This window comes from Canis aureus, chromosome 13 (assembly GCF_053574225.1).
Source record: "Canis aureus isolate CA01 chromosome 13, VMU_Caureus_v.1.0, whole genome shotgun sequence".
Classification (NCBI taxonomy): Eukaryota; Metazoa; Chordata; class Mammalia; order Carnivora; family Canidae; genus Canis; species Canis aureus.
In genome coordinates this window covers 10,711,041-10,731,561 of record NC_135623.1, presented here as the reverse complement: position 1 = coordinate 10,731,561, position 20,521 = coordinate 10,711,041, and the positions used below count along the sequence as shown (strand labels likewise).

The following is a 20,521-nucleotide window of genomic DNA, read 5'->3' as shown; positions in this document are numbered from 1 at the left end:
CAATGCATGACTATGTGTATCAACATGGATCGTTTTTTAAACATAATTTGAGTAAAAAGGAACAAATTGCAGGATTATGCTTATTTTTCCATATGAATTTTATAATCATCCTGCCTGGTTCCCCATTCCTCCTGTCTCCCTCAAAAAGAGCTACTGCAATTCTTATTAGAATCATGTGAAGCTTAAATATTGGCTTAGAAAAAAAATTAACTTAGGAGAAATGTAAGAGTTATGAGGTCAAATTTTCCCAACCAAGCATGCATATTCAGACTTCTAATTTGTCTGAGATTCTAGCCTGCAGAGATGGAATTTTTTAGGGTTTTCGTTTGTTTTTTTCATATGTGCCTTGAACATTTTTAAAATGTATTACTAGGTATTTTATCTTTTTGTTGATGTTGTAAATTTTATCATTTCTTCCATTATATCCTATAACTGGTTATTTATATATATAAAAGTTAATGATTTCTATATATTTATGTTATACACCACTACTTTATTAAATTTTCTTATTGTTGGCAGCAGTTCCAAAATATATCTTTCTAGGTTTTCCAGGTATACAATAATATCATCTGAGAACTGTAATTTTATTTCCCCTTTTTGTAATTTTCATACTTCTAATTTCTTCCTTTCACCTAATTTCATTGACTGCTGCCTCCAGTATAATATTAAATAAGGATAAAAATACATACATATATATATATATATATATTAAATAAGGGTGCTGAAAGTAAAAAAAAAAAGAAACAAAATTCTTATTCCTGATTTTATCTTGATTTTAAGATTTTTGTATTGGGGTGTGTGGGCGGCTCAGTTGGTTAAGAGTCTGCCTTTGACTCAGGTCACAATCCCAGGGTCGATTGAGCCCCACATCGGGCTCCCTGCTCATCAGGGAGTCTGCTTTTCCTTCTTCCTCGGCCCCTCCCCCTACTTGTGCTCTCTTGCTCTCGCTCTCAAATAAATAAATCTTTAAAAACTATTTCGTATTACAAAAATTTTTTATTGAAGTATAATTAACATACAATGTTATACTAGTTTCAGAAATACAACATAGTGGTTCTATACATTACTCCACAATTCTAGACATTACCCAATGCTCACGGTAAGTGCAATCACCATACACTATCATTACAATAGTTTTGACTATATTTCTTATGCTGTACTTTTCACCTCTGTGACTTATTATTTTATAACTGAAAGTTTACCTCTTAATCTCCTTTATTGATTTTTGCCCATCCCCCACTCTTATTCATAACTTTAGTATAAAATCTTCCAGCATTTTCCCATTATGAATGATACTGGTTTTTGAGCAGAGATAGATCTTTTTTCATCTTCAGGAAATATCCATCTATTTATATTTTATTGAGTACTTTTTTTAAAATCAAGAATTGGTCATTCCTTCTCATCAGTTCCATACAATGAAGCATTTTGATGGTTTCTTAATGTTAAACTATCCTTGCATTCCTGGAGTACATGCCACTTGGACTTATCATACTTTTAAGTGTTAAGTCTGCCTGCTAATGTTTTATTTAGGATTTGAAAATTGTCATAAGTGAAATTAGCCCAGCATTTCCTTTGTGTTCAGTCTTCACTGGGATCTGGTACCAATGTATTGCTTAATTATTTTAAACAGTCTGGTTTTTCCTTTCTTTTAAATTTCTAGAACACAGTAACTAATATTGCAATATTGGGATGTTTTTAAAGCAGATAAAATTCTCCTCTGAAACCATTTGACCTTAATGTTTTTGGGGATATAGCTCTTTGACAACTTTCTACATTTTTTCTACATTTTTTCTACATTTTTCTAACTGTATGAATGTTTTGTGTCTTCTGGAATCACTTTGGTAAATTATATTTTCTTAGAAAATTCCATAGCCATTCTGGTTTTCAAATTTGTTTTCACAGAGCTGAGCAAATGGTCTTTATGATTAATTCTGTCTCTGTGTTAATTCCTCCTCATTGTTTCTTATTTTGTGTATGTTTGCTTTCTAATTTTTTTTCTTTACTAGAACTATAAATTCATCTATTTTACTGTTGGCTTTTAAACCTTTTTTTTGTATTTTACTTATTCTACTGTTAATCTATTTCTAACTAATTAAATTATTCTTTTAAGTTATTTTATTAACTATTCCTTCTGCTTTCCTTAGATCTGTTGTGTTATTCTTTTTCTAACTTCTTGGGTTGGATGCTTTGTTTCTCATTCTTGTTTATGGAATTTAAGGTGGAGCATTTTCGGTATGCAATTTTCCCTCTGGTACTGCTAGCCTGCTGCCCTGCTCCTCTACTCCTATAAAACAGGGGCTTTTTGTTTTCTGACTTTATAATTTGCTACCTTACTGAATTATGGAAATGATGTACTATTTTTATTTGAGGGAGAGATCTATTGAGGTTTAATGTGTAGCCTTATATACGGTCAGTTTTTGAAATGTCCCATGGGCACTTAAAGGAAAATTGTAGCAGAGGAGCTCTCTCTCTCTCTGTCTCTCATTGTCATATACATGTCATACCTTGTTAAGTATATTATTTAGGTCTTATTTATTTATATTTTTTATCCACTTAGTCTGTCAAACAAAAAAAGTAGACTCTTTTATTAGTGTGCTTCTCCTTCTATTTCTTATAAGTTCTGTTGCTTTACATGGATGCCACTTTATTTATGAGAGTTCATAAACACTATATTTTCATTGCAATTAAGTACACATTATATTAGTACATATAAACACTGGATTATATTATTAAAATTGGAAAGTTCTCCTTCTTTGTCTGATTTAATGACTTCATCCTGAATTCCACTTTATCTGATATTAAGATGGCAATCCCATTACCACCTGCATTAGTTTTCTGGGGCTGCAAGAACACAATACCACAAACTGGGCAGGGGTGGGGGCACTTAAAACAACAGAAATGTATAGTCTCGCTGTTCTGGGGGTCAGATATCTGAAATGAAGATATGGGCAGGGCCACACTCCCTCTGAAGGCTCTAAAGGGAGAACTCTTCCTTCCCTCTTCTAACTTCTGGTGTTTGACACCAACTGTTGGTGTTTCTTGGCTCATAGATGCACCACTCCAGTCATACGGCTGCCCTCTCCCATGTATCTTCACACCATCTCTCTGTGTAGGTGTCTGTCTCTGTATCCAAACTTCCCCTTTTCAGAAAGACACCAGACATACTGGATGGCGCCCACTAGAATAATGTTTTTTCAGAGGACTTTTTGAGATATCCAAGCGATGAGCCCTCTCATTGTTGAGATGTCTCTGTTCAGTGTTTGTGTCCCTTTCCTTCATTGATATCCTCCTTGGTCTCAGCTGGCTTTGGCAGCCCTCATTTCACGTAAGTTAGAGTCTGAGGATTAGGCCTGCCTTCTAGTTTCACTAAAAATGAAGTTTGCAGACTCCTTCGTTTTGTTGTTGCTTTGCAATGCTTTCTGGGGGGTGGGGGGAGAGGAAAGTACTGTTTTACACAGCCACATATGAGAGGTCTTTACCAATTTCTAAATAACAGGAATCAATACAAATTTCTCTTAAAAGATTCTTAGATCAGGGGCGCCTGGGTGGCTCAGTTCATTAAGAGTCTGACTCCTGATTTCAGTTCAGGTCATGATCTCAGGGCTCAGTGTGGGCTCTGGGCTCAGTGTGGAGTCTACTTGAGGTTCTCTTACTCTCTCACTCTGCCCCTCCCCCACTCACATGCACACTGTCCCATGCTCTCTCTCTTAAAATAAATTTAAAAATCTTAAAGGGGCACCTGGGTGGTTCAGTGGTTGAACATCTGCCGTTGGCTCAGGTCATGATGCCAGGGTCCTGGATCGAGTACTCCATCGGGCTCCCCACAGGAGCCTGCTTCTCCTTCTGCCTATGTCTCTGCCTCTCTCTCTTGTCTCTTGTGAATAAATAAATAAAATCTTTTTTTTAAATAAATAAAAATAAAAATCTTTTAAAAAAAAGATTCTAGGATCAACTCAATCCTTGAATCACAGTTAGCCCCTGGGATGGGCTTTCTTCATCAAGATTTCTTCATTGGGGTGTAGTAGTCAATCACAATGCTTTGGAAAGAGCCCAGTTCAATGTCATGGGTTGAATGATGCCCCCTATCAAAAAATAAAAATAAAAAAGATATGTCCACCACGAACCTGTGACTGTGATGTAAATTGGAAAAAGGGTCACTGCTGATGTAACTCAGCTAAGGATGTAGAGATTAGATCATCCTGAATTATATAGTTGGCCCTAAACCCAGTGACAGGTATCCTTAATGGAATGAAGACACACAGAGGAGAAGGGTCGTGCGAAGGCAGAGGCGGAGTTTGGAGCGATGTGTCTATAAACCAAGGAAGCTGTCAGTCACCGGAAGCTGGAAGAGGCTAGGAACAGTCTTGGAGGAGCCAACCGTGCCGATGCCCTAACTCTGGTTCTAGTTTCCAGAACCGTGAAGGAATGTATTTCTGTGGCTTTAAGCCACCCAATTTAGGGTCATTTGTTACAACAGCCACAGGAGACTAATATACAGTTTGAATTCTGCCTCCACTGGTTCCAAGGTGTGTGACCTTGAGCAAGGCTCTGGGAGGCAATGGAGGGAAATGAGCCAGAAGAAAAGTGTGATACAACTCAAGTCTTTACGGAGCGGTTGAAGGGCAGTGGTAGCACCAGTGTGCTGTGCAGCCACAGAGGACCAGACCGAGACTGGGGAGTAGGCTCGGGCCCCAGGAAAGCGAAACCCTAAGAGTCAGGACAATCCTGATGTGGAAAGGCACCCAGCTTGGGTGATCACAAGGGCTGAGTCACTGCGGTTATGCAAGGAGAGAAGAGGACCCCCTTCAACGTGAACACTAGGAGCACAAGGCCAGAGTCCGAAAGACTTCACTCCTGCTGTTTACTGCTGGTGACATTTGGCAAATTACTTATTTTCTGAGCTTCGGGAGTCGCAGGTATAATATAAAGGTAATGACAGCAACAAAGGTTGTTGTGAGGATAGCGTGAGAACTGCAATGGTAAGAGCACCTACTGTGTGCCAGGCATCATGCTAAGTACCGTCGCTTGTGTTCACGCCTTTACGAGATGCTTAGTGTAGTGACTGGCACCTACGTGCTCACTAAATGGTACCTGTCATGATTTTGTTGTAGTGTTTTTAATGTCAGGGTAGAATGTTCTTTTTTTAAGATTTTATTTATTTATTCATGAGAGACACAGAGAGAGAAGCAGAGACACAGGCAGAGGGAGACACAGGCTCCCTGCAGGGAGCCAGATGCGGGACTCGATCCCAGGACCCCGGGATGACAACCTGAGCTGAAGGCTCAACACTGAGCCCCCCAGGGACCCCTATGGTAGAATGTTTTTGACCTGGAGGTGCACCAAGGATTAAGCTTAGGGAACGCACAACACCTTTCAAGGTGGGCACACAAGTTGGTATGTATATGTGCTTTTTCGGGGCGTGGATTCACAGCGGTCTTCCAAATCTCAAAGGAAGAGTGGCCCAGACAAGCACAAGCATCTGCTCTGAGGGAAGCGGGATCCTTCCCATCCTGGAACTGGATGGAGTGAAGGCTGCTGCTTTCCAGTGCGTGTCTGGGACAAAGCAAACCTGGGTGTTCATTCTGACGCAGGGACCCGGTGGCCTGTCGCCAGATTCTCCCCCAGTCTCGCTCCCACCTGTCAGTTATTGGCCAACTGGGGTGGGGGGAGCAGCAAGACAAGTAAAAAAGACATTTACAATTTTGATGTGTGTGGGGCAATTTCTACCGACAATTCCCAGTGTCCGGAAACGCCCACCACCTCGGGCGCTTCCACCTGAAGCCCGAGGAGCATCATTTTCCATTCTCGTCTCTGAGATAATAAGTTGGAGAGAAGCTTCATATTTCAAATCACAACTATTTTCCAACTAGAGGAAAGTGGAAACTTTTCAGGCAAATTTCATATGCAGTAACACAATTTCCTCCTGTTCCGCTTCTTTTTTTCACCTAATACATGATAAATATTCAAGATCTCCTTGAGAAAAACATGAGCAGAGCTGGGGCGGGGATCGTCACGGCTGCTAGGTGCAGGCTGCCAGCGGGGCGGACACAGGCCCTTCTCCTGTGAGGCCCCTCTGGATCCCCGTCTCTGCCCGCTACCCCACCTGTGCCTGGGAGAGCCCTCACTCCTGTTAGAATTCGCAGAATTAGATCACTGAAACTTATTTATTATCTGAATAGTGGTCCCCAAATTCTGCTCAGGCAAAAACCATGTTCATTGGGAAAAAGCCCTGAAGAGGCACTTGGTAGAGGAGGTGAGACCAACCACATTGTTAGGATGTTTAAGTGACTTGGAGGCTCCCTTTTGCAGGGCTTAGAGGTCAGGGGACAGGCATAGGGGACAAAAGAGAGAGAGAGAGAGAGAAAGGGAACCGTCACCAAGGGGGATCAGTGGGTTCCAGCAGCATGGGAGAAGGTACATGACAAACAAGAGGTGGCTGTTTGGAGGGGTGGCATAACTATCTCTTCTCCATGGAGCACTGGCCACGGGCCCGGAACTGAGCTATCCCCCCACCCCCACCACGGCACTGAACCCTCACAGCATCACTGCGGGGGACACACGATTGCTATCCCCATTTTACAGACAAGAAGCCAAAGTTCAAGGAACTTAAGCTGCCTGAGGTTCTGCGACAAGTAAAGTAAAACATGAGATACCGCTACATACCCACTGCATGGTGTGATTCAAAAGAGTCACCACACCAAGTGTTGGCGAGGATGTGGAGCAACTGGCACTCTGTACGCTGGATGTGTAAAATGGATGATCACTTTGGAAGACTGGCCATTTCTAATAAATTTTTTAAAATATTTTATTTATTTGTTCATGAAAGACACAGAGAGAGAGACAGAGACAGGCAGAGGGAAAAGCAGGCTTCCTGTGGGGAGCCCGATGCGGGACTCAATCCCAGGGCCCGGGATCATGACTTGAGCAGATGCTCAACCCCTGAGCCACCCAGGTGCCCCTCTAATAAATTTGAACATATACTTAACCCATGACCCATAATTCTACTCTGAGGTTTACCCAAGAGAAATGCCTGTAGTAGGTCCACAGGTGGCCAAGAATGTTCAAAGCAGCTTTATTCACTAGAACCCCAAACCAGAAAACTCCAAATGTCATCAACAGGTGACCGGACAAATACCCTACATATATACTACAAAGGAAAACTGCTCAGCAATAAAAAGGAGCAAAATAGTAACATACACAATATGGATGAATCTCGAAATGGATACACTGAGCAAAAGAAGTTGGACCCGAGTGCACACTGCATGATGACAGGGACAGGAAGCAGCGTTATGGCTGCCCAGGGCTATGGTGGGCACAACCTGACGGCAAAGGGGGACAAGGGTGATGATCTCAGTGGCAGTTGTATGCGTGCAGACATTTGCCAAAACCCACTGAATGAATAAATTCTTAAAACGGGTGAATTTTATTGCATAGAAATTATATCTCGGTGAGGTTGTCTAAAACACAATTCGAAGTACTTGTGTCTTTGTGATCCTACTCATTGCCCTACCCACCCCTCCCTCTTGCCCCTTCATTCATCTCTAGGGCTGTGCCCTTGTTGTCCTCACTGCCTGCAACACTCCCCCTACATACGCCCGCCTGTATCACTCCCTCCCTCACTGCCTCCAGATCTCTGTTCAAAAGTTACCTATCTGTGAGGCCTTCTCTGGTCCCAGCCCCCCCACGTAAAATAGCACCCACCCTATGATTCTCCAGGCCTTGGCCCTCTTTCTCTTCCGTAGAATTTACCATATCCTGACATATTATCACACCGGCTGACTGTCTATCTCCCCTACTAGAGTAAGCCCCACAAGAGCAAGGACTCAACCCTCACTGACCGTGCTCTGAGGTCTAAAACAGCGCCTGGCATGGAGCAATCATTCCTCGTTGAACGAGTGAATCAAACCTTCCCACCATGCTTTCCCTACTGTTCTTCCCCTAAGAAAGGAGAAATCCTTTAATATCAAAAAGATCTCTCTCAGAGATGTACCCACCCTGCCACAAAACAGTATTTTTTCCTTAAAAATTAATAATAATAAGAATAGAATACTTTGCTTCTCAGTTTCATCATTCACACCCCATGCTGAGTATTACCCACAAGAACATTCAGTGGATATTTGTCCTACATTTCTGTGACTGAAGAACCTCCAAAACAAAGAACCATTTTTCCAAGGTGACTTCTGTCTTTAACATCAGTGACTGGTAGGAACTTAAATCTGCTAGCAACTTTTAAAAACTGCAAAATCCCTACAATATTTTTGTTCTGCTTCGCTGATTGCCCTTCTACGTGTATATTTATTTATTTACATAATCAGGATTACACAGCATGATGACATATATAGTCTGGTATCCTGCTTTTCTCATTTAACATTACAGAGTAAGTATTTTTCCATGTCATTAATAATTCTTGGAAAATATAATTATTAATGGCTATGGAATATAATATCATATGGATGTACCATAGTTTATTTAGCCAGTCTCTTCCTATGGACTATTCAGGTTGTTTCCTTTTTTTTAATTTCAATTATAAATAATGAATGTCATTGCGTATGAGTGCCTGAATTTCTGAGTATTTCCTAGAGGCAGAGTCCTAGCCCCAAAGGAGGTGAAGGAGTTTTTTAAAGGTTTTTAATACCTAGTCCCTACTTGTTTTCCAGAAAAGAGATACCAATTTAAATTACCAATAATAGAATATGAGAATTCTGTGTTGCTTCTTCCTTGCTGCCACTGGGCTTTACCATTTCTTAACTCTTTACTCATTTGGTAGATAAAAATGCTCTTTTGCCTTAATTTGTATTTCTTTAATAACTGGTAAAGTGGAACATCTCACTTCATTGACCATTTGTATTTCATCTTATGTAAACTGTTTATAGTATTTTCCCATTTCATAATTGGACTGTTAGAGTTATCTTGAGGAATTGTCAGAGCTCTCAGTACATAATAGGGATATTAACTCTTTTAATAACTTTTCATGCTTGTTGGAAACCTCTGTTTTTCAGTTAACCTGCCTTTCGTTGTATTTGTTACTTCTTGGAGTATATAGATCTTTAACTTCCTTACTGTGGTTGATGTTGTTGCTTTTCTTGGTAAGTAGCCCTAAGTTGATGATCATTGTAGTTGGAGATTTCTCTACTTTTGTAGAGATGATGTGAGCTGGTTGACACCCCAGGGGGCGAAAGGGCAATCATTTCTGGACCCATTTCTTGTGACATGCATGGCCCTAGGAGACTTGTGTCATCCCACGGAGCCTTACAAGCACCCTTAGAAGGAAATATAGTCCCATATTACAGATGAGGACATTGATATTCAAGTGGATTATCCAAGGTCGCATAACTGGGAAGTACACTAGAAGATCTGACACCAGGTCATCCTGACCCAAGTGCCATGTTCCTTCCACTGGGCCATCGATGCCTTTGGAGGCAGGAAATTAAATAGAAGATAAGATGGGCTTCTATTGTAGAGCTTGGCTAACCCTCAGGCTCCTCCCAGGCACAGTCCCAGGGAAAAGGCTCAGATTAGATTAGGCCTGGGTGACTCAGTTGGACGCTTGATTTTGGCTCAGGTCATGATCTCAAGATCATGAGATTAAGCCTGGTATCGGGCTCTGTGCTCAGCAGGGAATCTGCTTATTCCTCTCCCTCCCCCACTCTCTCTCACACACACACACAAGTAAGCAAATAAAATTGTTTTTAAAAAATTAATCTGTTTAAAATAAGAAATGTATACAGCATGGTAACTGTAGTTAATCATACTGTTTTGCATATTTGAAAGTTGCTAAGAGAATAGATCTTAAAAGTCCTCAACACTAGAAAAAAAATTATAACCATGTGTGATGATGGAAGTTAGCTAGACTACTATGATGATCATTTTGCAATATATGCCAATGCTAAATCATTACGTTGCACATCTGAAACTTAATATAATGTTATATGTCTATTAGACTTCAATAAAAACACAAAAGGAAGAATGGAACACTTCTGGTACAGCTGACTTTATGTACAAGGTTCAGGCCTGGTACTCATTCACTTCCTCTGTCATTATTTTGGCAGTGTTAAGCACAAACTGTGCACCAGGCCCTTCGCTAGGACTGGCACTTACTGAAAAATAAAAGGATGGACAAGTTAAAAGAGTTCAACACCACCAATACCATCAGGATCACCACACCCAACATTGTGTCCTGGACCTCGCATCACAGGGGCTTAGCCAAGAGCCTTATTATGAACACAGCACTTTGATTCATGTGCCCAGAGTATCAGTCAACTATTGCTATGATAATGCTGCATAACAAACAGCCCACACATTTTAGTGGCTTATAACAGGAACCATTTCTTCCTCCCCCGTGTCTGCAGATCAATTTCTCTAGCTATTACCCCACCTCCTATGCCAAAGGTTCTCAACTTTTCATCTTCTCAAATATATTAAAAAATTCACCTGTATACTAAAGTCTCACAGGCACAATCCAAATTTTGATGAGACCAAAAAATGTTTTCAAGACACTGAAGCATTATGCGAGTTTAGCCTTGTTGTCCGTACTTCAGTGGCTGTTATTTCTGAAAAGCTAAGGTAGAGATGAGGCTGGAGACACGATTCCCATTTCCCTTGTTGCTATTCCTCTGTCTCTTTCACTCATAAGCCATGTTGAAATTTGATAAGGTAAGAGAACTACCATGATGGTGAGGACCCTGAATCTCCTCTGATTTATCTTTTAAAAATGTATTTATTTATTTATTTATTCATGACAGACACAGAGAGAGAGAGAGGCAGAGACACAGGCAGAGGGAGATGGAGAAGCAGGCTCCATGCAGGGAGCCTGACATGGGACTCGATCCTGGATCCCCAGGATCATACCCTGGGCTGAAGACGGCACCAAACCGCTGGGCCACCGGGGCTGCCCTCTTTTTGTTTGTTTGTTTGTTTGTTTGTTTCGTTTTGTTTAATAAATGACTCCCAGCCATGGTACTTTACTTTCACCACAAGTCACTCATGGTACATTTTACCACAGATAAGTGCTGAATTACACAGCGGTGGGGAAGCATGGTCAGTCATTTAGCTATCAAGACAGCATATATTAGTTGAGCATCTACTACGCACTGTCAGACACCAGAAAGATCCTGCTCCTATAGAGCCACATTCTAGGTGGCAGAGGAGGGAGAGTAAGAAAGGCGATAAATAAATATATTTTTTAAAGATCATTTCAATAGATAATAAATGCAATACATTTGAGGGAAATAAAGCATGATGATAGTGGGATGGAGTGGGAGGGGGAACAGCAGGGTAGACTTCTTGGAGGAGATTGATTGGATTTGAAGCTTGAATGGTGAGGAGTCAGCTACGTATGTCTGAGGAAGAACATTCCAGGCAGAGGGACCTGCATGGGCAAAATCCAAAACAAGAGCAGAAAGAACCCTCACTGGTTAGAGCAGAGTGAACAAGGGGAGGTGGTCAGTGAGGAGGAGAGATAGAAAGGGACAGCTCCCGCAATTCCCTGAAGGCCTGGAAAAGATGTTGGGAGCTGCCTCTAAGGACACTGGAAGGCCCTGGAGCGCTCCTTGGGGTCTGGCATGATCTGATGTCTCTCTGATGGCTGCAGGGACTGCCTGGTGGAGCTGGCTCACCTGGCTGGCTGGATGTGGGCCTCTCTTTCCTATTTTCCGTGGCCCCTCTCCCAAATCACACCTCCTCCAAAGAAGAGGAGGAGAGCCTGTGGTGCAGAAGAACCAGCAGCCATGCCTCCCTGCCTGAATTTCTGGGCTTCCATGCACGACCAAAGCCACCAAACTTTTCCTTCCAAGCAGCACTGGCCTTCAGCACACATGAGCTAAATCCACATGAGTGACTCAAAGGGTGAGAGCCCCAGGCACTGGGGCACTAGCCTGTGTGTGTCGGCCACCTCTAGGCCATGACCAGGCCCTGCTGAGTCTCCTGGACACTGTGGCTCTCCAGCAAGTGAATTCACCTGGTGCATCGCTACCACTTTCCAGCTCCTGAAGAGCTGCACCCCACCTGAGATCTGGGAGGCAGTCAGGGCAAGGCTGCCAATCCCCATTCACTGAGGCACAGAGAAATGAAGTTTGAGGCCAGAGGCACAGAGGCCCAAATGACAATGCCAGGGATCAAACCAGACACTTCTCGCCATAAACCTGGCGCTCTCTGACCTCTTCCCCAGCCCCTGGAACAGTCAGAGGCAACCCTGGAAGGCTTACCACATTGCTGGCGCTGTCCTGAGACTTTACCCATATTCATTAAAGACCCATGAAGTAGGGACTATTATTATCCCCATTTCTTAGATGAAGAAACAGATGCCTAGGGACGCTAAATGATTTGCTCAAGGTCACACAGAGCTAGAAAGTCGCAGGCCCAAGATTTGAACCAGGCACCCTTTACCACCATGCTGTGCTGCCTGTGGTGCTCGTTTGTGGGAGCAAGGGAGGCAGAGGTGTATGAACACGGTGCGCCACGTGCATATTTGCGTACACGGCTGTGTGTAGATGCGTACGTGTGGTGCACCAGTGTGTGTATACACACGTGGGTGTGTGTGCAGATCTGCTTTTGCATGTGGCTCTTGCTGAGTGCCAATGCACCTGCTTTTTGTGTATGTCTGCATTCATGAGCATCCAGCTGTGGGTGTGGGTATGTCTCTCACACACACAGGCACCGGTGTTGTATACTAACATGTGCCTGTGCAGCCAGGTAGGTTTGTCAATGTGGCTGTGGCTGCCCACACATGTGTGTCAGGGATTTGGGGACGCTTTCTCAGTGTGTGTGTGTGACAATGCAGGTGTGTGTGACCTTGAGCATTTGCTCTTGCAGATGATGTGGTTTGGAAAGCCACGACGCCAGCGCACTTACACACTGGTGTCTGCAGCTGTGATGGTATGCCCCAGAGTGTGCTTCCCCCGGGGTCTGTCCTGCGCAGCCCAACACCGGGCAGGGTCCCACATGGGAGACACAGGCAGCCCTCGAGTTAGCCCAGCTTCCTTGCAGAGTCAAAATTCAGCACCAGCATCACCAGAAACTCAGTAGAAAAGCAGTTTTGAAAGTGGAAAAATCAATATGTGTTTGTTCCCTAAACCCTGAGTTACTTCTCCCTTTGCTTTCGTGCTTTGGGAAATTGCCTGCAGCACCTTGGGGGATGCTGTGCACAACCCCTGCAGCCTGCATGTGATCCAGTGCCAAAGGACAGGGGAAGGTCACTTCCTGGGGAGCTCTGCAGGGCATGCCCTCACCAGAAGGCTCAAGAAGTATTGGCTGCCTCCCTCCCTGCCTCTGCCTTGCCCCTGCCTGGCCTGCACCCACCTCTGCCAGCAGTTTCCAGGGCAAGGGGAGGGGACCACAGAGTGGGAGCCTGGGGAGAGGCAAGGGAGGGCTCAGCCAGTACTGCACAGCCAGGGCTGAGCCTGATGCAGGGCACTGAACCCTACCCCTCTGCTTCAGTGGCTCCGGTTCATCATTCCACCCTCAAATTGAGTGTGGGATGCTCCACACACGAAAACCAGGATTGCACTCTCCTCTGAATAGGCAGCTGGTTAAACCCTGTCCCAGTGGTTGTCCTGCCTCAGCTTGCATAATAAACCCAGGGATGGGGAACTCACTGCCTCCTGAAACTACCAGTTCCCCTGAACAGCTTTAGGACGTGAGGGTATTCAGCATTCCCTGACCTACTGTGTGCTCAGCACACTCCAGGTCCTGGGGCACAGAGGGGAGTCAGGTAAGACAGCAACATCCTCTTCCTGTCTCAATTCAAGGGTGGAATGATAGACCTTTTACAGATTCTCAAAAGTTGGGCCTGTCTAGAGCTCTGTCTCCCTTCCCTCACCACATCCCAGGCCTGCCCCCACCTGCCATTTCCTCTCTATCCCTTGCTTCCCAAGAGAGCCCTGAAGAGGAGGCCTTCACCCCTGGGTTTGGCAAAGCTATGAGATCCAGACAGTTCTCAGGCTCCAGAGGCAAGGTGCTGACATGAGAGGAAGAAGAGGAATCTCTAGATGGCTTCTCTGCATTAGGTCATAGCCCGTGGGCAGGCTGGGCTTCTCCCACTCAGGAAATCCCTGATGACCTGCCAAGGACCAGATGTGAGGTTCTCTGACAACACCAAAGGCCACAATTTATAACAATTACAGCACTAAGTGTCTGGCTAAAAGGGTGATGGCGGGGGATCAGAGAAAAGACAGAAGATTCATAGGAAGAGAGAGGGACCAACAAAAGTAAAACTGGAGAAGAATATGCCCAAAACAGAGAGAGGTGGAGAGAGAGAGATACAGAAGCAGAAAGATAGTCAGAAACAGAGCCTCACAGAGACAAAGATGAGAGATGCAGACAGGAACATAAGAAGACAGTCCTAGAGACAGAGATGGAGTGGCCAGACACAGAGCAGGAAGACAGGAAGACCAGGATGACTATGGAACACCCATGCTTCCTTATGGCTCTCCTGCTTAATTCAAAAAGAAAGAAAAGAAAAGAAAAGAAAAAAAGAAAGAAAAGAAAAGAAAAGAAAAGAAAGAAAGAAAAGAAAAGAAAAGAAAAGAAAAGAAAAGAAAAGAAAAGAAAAGAAAAGAAAAGAAAAGAAAAGAAAAAAGGAAGGGAAGGGAAAGAAAGAGAGAAAGAGAGAGAGAGAAAGAAAGAGAGAGAGAGAGAGAGAAAGAAAGAAAGAAAGAAAGAAGGAAGGAAGGAAGGAAGGAAGGAAGGAAGGAAGGAAGGAAGGAAGAAAGAAAGAAAGAAAGAGAGAGAGAGATTTGAGGTAACTTGCAATAAAGATCCGTGTGTAATAAGGCATACACATAGAAGTAAAAATTCAAAGCCAAACTATTATGGAAGAAGGAACAAATAATGATGCCAAAGACCGGGAGTGGTAGACTATGACTTGAGTGGTCTGCAATGAACCACTGAGTTTTCATGCCCTTGGGTACCCACCTCCTCCGGATTCCGGGCTGGCCCGGGCGTGTTTCAACCAGTAGAATGTCACAGAAGCAATGCCATTCCAATCCCAAGCCTAGTCCTTAAGAAGTCCTGGCAGTTGGCGGCTTCCATCCTTCTGTGCTCTGCAGGGAAAGCCAGCCACTATGTAGCCAGCCTGACTCTCCTGAGGCCATCTTGCTGCTGTGAGGATGCCCGAGTTAAGTACCTGGAAAATCCACTTGGAGAACAGAGGAACTCAGATGACGAGAACCAAGACCCCAGACGTTGGGACCCGAATCAAGCTGGGCCAGCCAGCCCTCTGCTGCAGCCACATGGAGCCCTGCCAAGCCCTGCCCAAACTACAAAGTCAAAAGCAACGAATAAAATGGTTGCATCATAAGTCATCAAGGTGTGGGGTCGTGGGCTTCACAGCAACGGGTAACTGAAAGACTGGATTGATAGAGTAAGGAAATCCAACGGAAGCCATCATTTCCTTCGGCTGATAGACAACAGGGGGCACAGAGTATCTCTTTTCAGTTAAGAATCACCAACGACACTCAGCAACTTCGTGGGAAAATCAGCCAAGGTCCAGCAACAGCACCCTTGGAAGAGTTAGTCACCTGCACGCTTGCCTGGTGAAGGATGGTAAGGGTGATGCCACTGCTGAGCGTGTCACAGAGATGGTAAAGGGTGGGGGGTTGTTGGGGCACTTACCATAGGCCAGTCCAACCCCTTAGAGAGGTTGAGAGGCTGACACTCAGGGAGGTGAATGGTTGCCTGAGCCCTCATAGTTAGGACTCATCAGAGCCAGGATTGGAGCCCAGACCCCATATGCAACTAAAATAAGGGTGCAACTAAAATAAGCAGCATAGGACAGCCAGGGTGGCTCAGTGGTAGCGCCGCCTTCAGCCCAGGGCGTGATCCTGGAGACCAGGGATCGAGTCCCACGTAGGGCTCCCTGCATGGAGCCTGCTCCTCCCTCTGCCTGTCTCTCTCTCTCCCTCTCTCTCTGTGTCTCTGCCTTTCTCTGTCTCTCATAAATAAATAAATAAAATCCTTCAAAAAATAAAATAAAATAAGCAACATAAACAAACACCTGTCCAGGAACCTTGAATTCAGAGCCACCTCTGTGTCTTGGAGACAGGAGCCTCCATGCTCCCCCAAGCCTTCACATCCAGGGAAAGGAGGAAGGACAGGTGGTGCTTCCACCCTCTCAGGGTGAGCTGACTCCCCTTTATCCAGACCAGGCCTCCCCAGGGGATGAAGTCCTGACAAGGCTCCATATCAGGGTCCGCCCAGCCCCGGCCCCGGCCCCAGCCCCGGCTGGTCCAGGTTTGAGCTGCCTGCATCAGGCAGCCAGGGCCCCACACCTGCTGGCTTCATTGCCAGGCCTGCAGGAATCGCTTGACTCTGAAATTGGTTCCAGGAACACTTTTGCTCCCATTATTACACTGCCTTCCCTGACACCCCCTCCCCCAGCACTTTTTTTTTTTTATACTAAACTTTCTCTGAATTCACCTGATTTTTCCCATCTCCTTTACATTCTTTATGGCAATGGAGAAATAATCACCGCTTCTCCGGCAGGGTGATGGGAGTGTGCAATATTAACTGTAAATCAGGCAGAAATTGGTGGAAGGGGAAGGGTTTGATGAGGTGCAGAGACATTATATCATTTTAAAGCACTTTTCTGGTCTCCAGTAATCCCCATGTAAATGAAAAGGAGTTGACGACGTGCCTCTCTCTCCGAGGTTGCCTTTAGGAATGCAGAGAAAATGCTCCTGGAAGGAGGACGCAGGGCGGAGGAAGGTTGACTGGGGCCTGACAGGGGAGGCAGAAATGTCCAGGGCTGTGCCCTCAACCCCTGCAAACCAAGGCTGGGCACACACCCCAAACTGGAATCATCCTGGCAGTGCTGTGGCTTCTTGGAAGATGAGGAGCCAGCTAGGGTGGGGACCGGTGGGGGCAGCGCTGCATCAAACTGTTCGTTGTCCTACGGCCCAATGGACTCGTCAGGAATGGTGCTGCTCCCAAGGGGATGTCTGCAACGTATGGGGACTCTGGAGGTTTTATCTGCTGCCATCACGACTGGGGGGCAGGACAGAACATGGTAGAAAGGAAGGACCCGAAACATCCTGCAATGCATAGAGCGCTCCCACGTAACTGTCCCTCCGCTAATGCCACTGGCTTCCCCTCTGCGTGCTCTCCATTGAGGAAGTGATTGTCCTGAAAATGACCATCCAGCAAGACCCACCACTGACAGGGGCCATCTCACCAGGGGGACGGTTCGTGACCTCCTGGTTACCTTTAAATTTAAGTTCATTAGCCTAGGCTAACAGACCACTAGTTTAACTGAACTCAGCTACCTGCATTTCGCCCCACCTGGGATGCCACTGATCGTAAAGGGAACCATCGTTTATTTACTATGAGGGAAGGAAATGACGCTGTGACCCAGAGCTTACGCATCACTGAGATTTTTACTTTGTAATCACTGAAAATGTTCTTTAATATTTATTTAATCATTGTTATATATCATGTAATATTATAAGGGCAAAGAATTTTTTTTAAAGATTTTATTTATTCATGAGGGAGAGAGTGCGTGTGGGCGAGAGAGCATGCGAGCACAGCAGGAGCAGAGGGAGAGAGGGAGAGAGGGAGAGAGAATCTCAAGCAGACTCCCTGCTGAGCGTGGAACCCAACAACGTGAGGCTCGATCTCACAACACTGAAATCGTGGCTGGGGTCCAAACCAAGAGTCCAATGCTTGGCTGACGTGACCAACCAAGTTGACCTTGGGTGACCTGAGCCACCCAGGTGCCCCACAAAGAATATTTTAAATGTGATGAATTGCTTAGGGTATTCCTAACCTATTCAGGGTTCACACCTACAAATGCCAGGGTCCACCTCTTCTGGATCACGTTTCAACTCAGAGCCACCCACGTCCATGTTTCCCGCACAGCATCATCCTCTGAGAAACCAAGTGTAAGTGACATCACTGCCTTTCTTCCAAGAGCACTCCACCAGCATCCCTGGGATTTACTTCCAAATGACTTCTACTCATTTTGCATTTGTGACACTGGCTCTTCCTTGATCTTCCCAGAGTTGTCAATGGAAAGTTTTTGGATAATGAACAAGGCTTATTCCCTTCTTCAATTGGTCTTAGAGCATTCTGTGGTCTGACCCATCGAGGCATTGGCTGTTGGGGCCTGGTCAGGCCTCCCAGCATCACCACCAAGATTACACATGTTCAGTGAGTGGTGGCTACACCCCCATCACTGCCAGAGGAGCAACAATTTTAAGATCCCAAGATGGGTCCTGATTATAGAGATGCTAAAATAGGAAGTGGATCTCTTGAATCTATGAAATATAACATTAGAAAATTAGTTGGGAGACGCCGGGTGGCTCAGCAGTTAAGTGTCTGCCTTTGGCTCAGGGCATGATCCTGGAGTCCCCGGATCGAGTCCCACATCAGGCTCCCTGCATGGAGCCTGCTTCTCCCTCTGTGTCTCTGCCTCTCTCTCATGAATAAATAAATAAAATTAAAAAAAAAAAAAAGAAAATTAGTTGGTCCACGTGGGTACACACCCAGAGCTGGTGTGGACAGACAGCCTAGGAAGCTCAGAGCCCCTGCCTACTGACGTGCCTGGGACCCCTGCCTCAGGAGGGTGCGTGTAGTTGTCCCAATGCTATAGAATTGGCAGATTTAGCAAATAAAAATACAGGACACCTAGTTAAATCTGAATTTCAGATTAAAATTATAATAATTTTTAGTTTAAAGAAGTCCCAAATATTTCATGAAACATTCTTACACTAAGAAAAAAAATGGCTAATCTGAGACCTGAATTCCACTGGGCATTCTGTATTTTATCTGGCAATCTCATTGTGGTGCTTAACATAAAGCTAACACATGCAGACATGGCCAGGATACCAGGCCCAGGCTTGGGTTCCTGTAGGACTCCGGCTGCCCTGCCGGCCCTCCCCTCATGAGTAGGAGCTCAGGGTGTGGCAGATGCAGGAACAAGGTGGCCCAGTCTAATACTCCTGGTGCATTTGTAACCAGCTGACACTCAGCCTCAGTTTGGCTCATTTACCATTCATCCTGCACTAGTGACAGATGAGGTTGGGATAATGGGGAGGAGGCTAGTCCTGGGGCCCTGGGGGTCGTAGCTCACTTCGAAGACAGACCTTGACCAGGCAGGGTCAGGCTCTAACACAGAGATACCCAACAGTGAAGCAGTGACTGCCTGAGGAGCTCAGGAAGCTTTTCCAGACTGGGAGGGAGGTATTTTGGATAAGCAGAGAAGTGGGAAAAGGTTGCCAGGGAGGGGGGAATGATTTGCCCAATGCAACACGAATATAAAGGTGCCAGAGGGGTCTGAGGAAGACGTGCTGGAAGTCCCACGTGCCCAGGTCATGAGTGCACTGGGAACTGGGTTGGACTTCCCACGGGTAACTTCCTACCTGTGTGATCTTGGGCAGCTAACTCAGTTCCTGAACATCAAACAGACAAGGACACAGCCTTAGAAGTCCCAGGCACTAAGCAATGCGGTTTGAAACCCACTTCCGAGGGCTTCTGGAAAGGACTTCAGGCCAGAGATGCACATGACCAGATGTTTCAACAATCATCACAACAACCACAGCAGTCCACCGCTGATGGAGGATTTGCTCATGCTAAGCACTTCACCCTTATTAATAGTGATAATAGGGACGCCTGGGTGGCTCAGTGGTTGAGTGCCTGCCTTCGGCTCAGGGTGTGACCCCGGGGTCCTAGGATCGAGTCCTGCATTGGGCTCCCCGCATGGAGCCTGCTTTTCCTTCTGCCTGTGTCTCTGCCTCTCTGTATCTCTCATGAATAAATAAAATCTTAAAAAAAAGAGAGAGAGAGAGAATAGTGATAATAGAAGCTACTGGGCTGGTCCCACATACCACAACCATGGCATTAGGTGCCAGACAGGGTGATAAGCGTTTACTGGCATTATCTCATTTGGTCTTCACAACACCCCCTCTGAGGCTGGTTTTTATTCTCCCCAAATTGTGAAGGATGAAAGTGACACTCAACACAATGACCAGACTTGCCCAAAGTCGCACAGAGGTGATAGCAGAGCCAGGACCAGAACCCGGATTGCTGACAGTGAGGCCAAGTGGCCAACTCGCCCGGCGTAAGTGAAACTCCTGGAAAGCCACACAGGTGCGCTCAAGTGGCACGTACTGCAGCCTTCCCTGGGAAAAGGCAAACGCCAGGTCTCTCCAAGCACAAAGAAAGTCTAGAATCAGAATTCCATGAGCATCCTAATTTCTGTGCATATTTGAAAGGACAGATCAGGCTGCAATTAGAAAGCCCCTAACCAAAATTCCAGCCACACCCTAACAGGCTTCGGTCAACATCCGCAGGGGGTCGGAAGCCGAGTCTCAGCGGGAGGGTCTCTGAACCTGGGGTCCCCAAGGGTATGCTGCCTAAGGGACTGGAGGCAGGCACCTGATTTCTCTGCCAAGTGCCTGCAATTATAGCAATTCTCTCAGTGCCGCAGACTCCCGGGAAAGAGTCATCTGGCGTTCAGCTAAACTGATTAGGAATCACTTTCTGTTTCAGCATCATCCCTGAATCTCAAAAATGAGTAGGGTTGCTGCCC

The 20,521-nt window shown here is 45.3% G+C and overlaps 1 long non-coding RNA gene across 1 annotated transcript; it reads right to left on the bottom strand.

Moving 5' to 3' along the window:
• Nucleotides 1–2,564: 2,564 nt before the first annotated feature.
• Nucleotides 2,565–7,483, bottom strand: LOC144281844 (uncharacterized). Its single transcript, XR_013350254.1, has 2 exons — nucleotides 3,740–7,483; nucleotides 2,565–3,419 (listed from the first exon to the last, which is right to left on the bottom strand). It is a non-coding gene; the product is annotated as an uncharacterized LOC144281844 (long non-coding RNA).
• Nucleotides 7,484–20,521: the final 13,038 nt, after the last annotated feature.